This window comes from Choloepus didactylus, chromosome 5 (genome assembly GCF_015220235.1).
Source record: "Choloepus didactylus isolate mChoDid1 chromosome 5, mChoDid1.pri, whole genome shotgun sequence".
NCBI classification, from domain to species: domain Eukaryota; kingdom Metazoa; phylum Chordata; class Mammalia; order Pilosa; family Megalonychidae; genus Choloepus; species Choloepus didactylus.
In genome coordinates, this window is record NC_051311.1 from 118,272,685 (window position 1) to 118,278,684 (window position 6,000).

The following is a 6,000-nucleotide window of genomic DNA, read 5'->3' on the forward strand; positions in this document are numbered from 1 at the left end:
GGCCAAATTTTGGGGTATTTTAATTCCTGAGGCAGAAGAGATACATTTGAAAACATAATGGCCAAATCATTTCTATGTTTTTTGAATGCTATAAATTCACAGATCCAATTATCTCAACAAACTCCAAGCATAAGAAACATGTAGAAAACAAAGTAAGGCCATTGTAATTAAATTGTTCAAAATCTGTGATAAAGAGACAATCTTAAAAGCAGCCATAGAAAAAAGACTCATCACAAATAAAGAAACAAAGATAAGATTGACAGAAAATTTCTCATAAGAAACAATGTGAGAATACAGTGGAGCAGCATCTTTAATTGTACAAAAAAATACCGTCAACCTAGAATTCTATACCCAGCTAAAACATTTTTCACAAAAAAAACACAAAATAAAGTTGTTGTTTTTTTTTTTTTTCAGAGTTTGGAGATAGCCATTACAATTCAGGAATAGATGTGACTTCTTTAAGAGCTTACAACCTAAGGACCATTACAATAAGTGTTCCCCTGATAAGCGGTGCTCTAAGATTCAATTCTGAACTTACACATTGTAGTTAGTCCTTATTGGTGAGGCATTATAGTGTTTGCCTTTATTTCTGGCATAGTTTACTCAAGATGCTGTCTACAGGATCCATTCATCTGGTTGCATCTCTTACACCTTCACTCCTTCTGGAGGTTGCTCAATATTCCATTGTATGCACACACAACAGTTCATTCTGTTCATCAGTTGATGTACATTAGGCCACCTCCACCGATTGCAAATCATGAATACAGCCTCCATAAACACCAGTGTGCAAATGTCCATTCAAGCCCCTGCTCTCAGATCTTCCAAGCAAAATAAAGTTTTACAGACATAAAAAGCAGAAAGAATCTATCACCATTAGATTGAGATCAAACTACAGGACATGTTAAAGGATTTCTTTTTTGGCAGAAGCAAAATTATATAGATGGAAATTTGAATCTACACAAAGGTATGAAGAGCACCAGAAAAAGTAATTATGTGGATAAATACAAATGACTTTTTCATAATTTAAATGTCTTAAAACTATACTGACAGTTTAAAAAATAATAATGCTGTACAGAGTTTATAACATATGTATAAGCAAAATATATGACAACTATAGCAGAAAGTTTGGGAAGGGAGAAGTGAAAAGTATACTGTTATATGTTTTACACTAGAGTGAAGTATTATCACCAGGTGGAATGCAATAGGCTAAAGATGTATATTATAAATTCTAAAGCAATTCTTAAAATAACAAAACTAAGTATTATAGCTAACAAGAAAACATAGGGGCTACAATGTAATCTTAATAATCAATCATTACAAAAATAAATGAGAAAAGGAGAACAAAGAACAGATGGGGCAAATAGAAACCAAAAAGAAAGCTAGTATATTTCAACCTAGCCACATTAACAGTCTTATTCCATGTAAATAACCACAACCACCAAATTAAAGGGTAGACAGTATCCGGATAAAAAGCAAGACCTACATGTATGTTACCATAAGAAATTCATCATACATTGTAAGACAAAAATAGGTTAAAGATAAAGAATGGAAATTATATATCATGCTAACACTAAGTAAAAGAAAGCAGAAGTAGCTATGTTCATAACAGACAAGGGAGATTTCAGATCAAAGAACATTTCTAAGGATAAAGAATGGCATTTTATAATGATAATGGGGACAATTAACCAGGAGAACATAACAAATGTAAATTTTTATGCCCCTTTTAACAAAGATTCAAAATACATGGAGCAAAAACTGGTGGAACTACATGGAAAAATAGAAAAATCTGCAGTTTATACTCAGAGATTTCAATACTCTTCAATCAATAATGGATAAAACAAGTAGACAGAAACTCAGCTAGGGCATAGAAGACTAGCAACAAATTTGGGCTAATTAGAGTTAATAAAACACTCCTCCAAACTATAGCAGAATATACATGCTTTTGAAGAGTACTTTAAGTACTTAGAATGACCATAATCTAGGCCATAATATAATCCTCAATAAATTGAAAAGATATGAAGTTATACAAAGTATAATTTCTGACCACATAGAATTAAAAATAAATACCAGAAAAATGACTGGAAAAATGAAAATATTTGGAAACTAAATAATGTACATCTAAAAACATCTATTGGTCAAAGAAGAAATCAAAAGACAAATTTAAAAGATTGTGATATATATGCAAATGAAACACAATTTATCAAAATCTGTGGCATGCTGATACATACATACTTATTAAGAAATCATAGCACTAAATGCCTGTATTAGACATGAAGCAATGTCTCAAATAAGCACTTTATGTTCCACCATAAGAAAGTAGAAAAATAAAATCAAAACAAAACATAAGGTAAGCAGAATGAAGGAAATAATAAAGATCAGAGAGGATATCAAGGAAGAAGAAAAAATAATAGAGAAAAATCAATGAAGAAGAGGGAAACTCCAAATTACCAATATGGTAATGATATAAATGACATTACTAAAGTCTCTATTGATATTAAAAGTATAATATGAAAATATTGTTAATACTTGTGGGCAAAATATTTAACATCTTAAATGAAATGGGCAGATATCATAAATGACACAAATTACCAATTTCAAACAAGAAAAAAATGATAGACCTAATAGCCTTAAATCTATGAAAGAAATTGAATTTGTAGGTAAAACCCTTCCACAAATAGAATATCAAGCCCAAATATCCTCACTCATGAATTCAGTCCAATATTTAGAAAAGGAATAATGGTAATTCTATATGAACACTTCAAAATATTGAAGAGAATGGAATGCTTACAAGCTTATTTTCTGAACCCAACATTATTCTTGCACTAAAAACAGATGTTGCAAGGATAGAATGTTACATACAAGTATCCCTCACAAATAGATCACATCAATGGAACAAATAGTTCAGAATCAAATGAACACATATGTGAACAACTGATTTTTGGCAAACATGCAAAGCAATTTATTCTAGAAAGGATAATCTTTTCAACAAATGTGTTGCAATTGGCTATGCAGAGATAAAAATATGAACTTTGACCCATAATTTGATTTCTTTGAAATTAAAAACTTTTACTGTTCAAAAGACCCTGTTAAGAGAACGAAAAGAAATTCGCTGAGAGAAAATGTTTGCAAATTATATGTCTTGAATACAATTTCAACCAGAATACGTGAAGAGTTCTCACCATTGAATAAGGGGAAATCAAACAACTCAATTATTTTTAAAAGGCAGAATATCTGAACAAACATTTCACCAAAGAAGATGAGAAGTTATACAGATGGCAAATAAGCACATTAAAAAAACTCAAAATCATTTTTTATTAGGAAAATGCAAATTTAAATTAAATAAGACTTGCCTACCAGTCTGTTCTAGTTTGCTAATGCTGCCAGAATGCAAAACACCAGAAATGGATTGGCTTTTATAAAAGGGGCTTTATTTGGTTACACAGTTACAGTCTTAAGGCCAGAAAGTGTCCAAGGTAACACATCAGCAATCGGGTACCCTCACTGGAGGATGGCCAATGGTGTTCAGAAAACCTCTGTTAGCTGGGAAGGCATGCGGCTGGCATCTGCTCCAAAGTTCTGGTTTCAAAATGGCTTTTTCCCATGGTGTTCCTTTCTAGGCTGCAGTTCCTCAAAAACATCACTCTTAGTTGCTCTTGGGGTGTTTTTTCTCTCACAGCTTCTCCGGAGCAAAAGTCTGCTTTTAACGACCGTCTTCAAACTGTCCCATCATCTGCAGCTCCTCTCTCAGTTCCTGTGCATTCTTCAAAGTGTCCCTCTTGGCTGTAGCTACTCTTCAAAGTGTCACTCACAGCTGCACTGAGTTCCTTCTGTTATGTCAGCTCATTTATATGGCTCCACTGATCAACTTAGACCCACCCCGAATGGGCGGAGCAACACCTCCATGGAAATTATCTAATCAGAGTCATCACCCACAGCTGGATGGGGCGCATTCCAAAGAAACACTCAAAGAATTACAGTCTAATCAACACTTATAACATCTGCCCACACAAGATTACATCAAAGATAATGGTGTTTGGGGGACACAATATATTCAAACTGGCACACAGTCTATTAGAGTAACTAAAATTAAAAAGACTAATCAATCCAGGTGTTGGTGAGATGCAAAGCCATCTGGAACTCTCACACACTACTCGTGGGCATGTAAAATGGTGCAATCATTTTCTGAAACAGTTTGGCAATTTCTTAAGAAGTTAAAGCTAAACCTACCATATGACCTGGAAATTTCACTTTTAGCTATTTTCCCAAAAGGAAATACAACTATATGTTCATACAAAGATATGTACACATACATATTTATAGCAGCTTTCGTAATAGCCAACATCTGGAAACAAATTAAATGTGCCCCAAATGGTTAATGGGGACAAGGTTGAATTTCACCTAAATCCTATAATCCTGGAAAATAACATAGGTTAAGAAATTCTCCACCCATTGTTTTACTGACCAGGACAGCCTTAACTTCTTCCTGGCCTGACTGCTCCTTCCTGACTCCTTTATCTCCCTCACTTTGGCCTTCAAGAATCCAAGTAGATTGTTAAAAATTCATTCCACCTGGTCTCAGCAGTGAAGTCAAGAGATAACATAATGTAATTGACAAATCCCATTCCTTGACACCCCCCTCCCCCTTCCAGTAGTACTTTTCCATTCCCTGATTCTTAAAATATGCTCCTGCCCTCTGCTTCAGTGGAGCCCTGTGTCTCTCCCCTATTTCTTTCTGTCACAATAGCCTTCTGGTGTCTCTCTTCTCTATTGCATTTAACTTTGAATAAAGTCCTTCTTGCCTGTTTCAAATTGTCCAGTGCAGCTTTTTTCTTTGACAATGGATAAAAAATTGTAGCATATCTATACAGTGGAATACTACCTGACAATAAAAAGAATAAACTATTGATATGTGCAACAAAATGTGTGAATCTCAAAATAACTAGGCTGAGTGAAAGGAGAAAAAATAAGTACATACTCTATGATTCCACTTATATAAAATCTACAAAATTCAAACTAATCAATAGTGAAAATAATAAGATCAATAGTTGCCTGCAGGTGAAGTGGGATGGGGAAATAGCAGAAAGGAGGGATTATAATGGGACATGAAAACATTTTGAGTATGATAAAGATGCCCCTTATTTGAATGTGGTGATAATTTCCCTACTGCATACACATGTCAAAATTCATAAAATCAAATTTTACACTTTAAATATGTATAGTTTACTGTATAACAATTTTACCTCTGAAAAGTTGTTAAAAATAAAAGAACTATTCTGAGTAATATTTATGATAACTGGTGGTTTCTAACTAAGTTTTGGCTTTTCATCTGCTTATGGCACTAGGACTCTGTGTCAAAGAACAGTAAAAACACAAGAGAAAAAAATGAGAAATTCAAACCCAAGTTGTGATAGTGATTAAATTTTAACTTGAGAATTGGAAAACAACAGATGGTAGCTAGTCTATGCTGACATATGGAAATTGTTTATGTATACCATGATGGAGATTTAGAAAAGCACTAGGGCTCTCCTAAGAGTTTCATATTTCTGCCAAAGGCCCTTATGAGGTTTAGGTAAAGTAAACCCAGTGAAGGGAATAAATGAAATAGTGACTTATTATTCCTTTCAGCTGCATGAGTCTTTCTGTCTACTTTCACTATATCTTTGGGAACTGCTGCACCTTAAACAGAGAGAGACAAGAACAGAAAGAGATACAGTAATTAAGAGAGATGAACAAAGGATCAGAGGGAAGCAAGGGGAGCATATGGAAGAAATATATTACTGTTATTTTTACCTTGTGTTTGATCAGAAATTACTGGATAAATGACTTATTTGACCAGTCAATTTCACAAAAACATCTCACACACACAAAAAAAGCAAATTAAAACAAAACAAATGACAAAAAACAGTTTCTTCTATAAATCCCGGTTGAAATTCCTATTCTCAGAAGTAATCTTAACATAGCAGATCTTTACTTGAAAAACTGTACAAAGATCTAGAATTT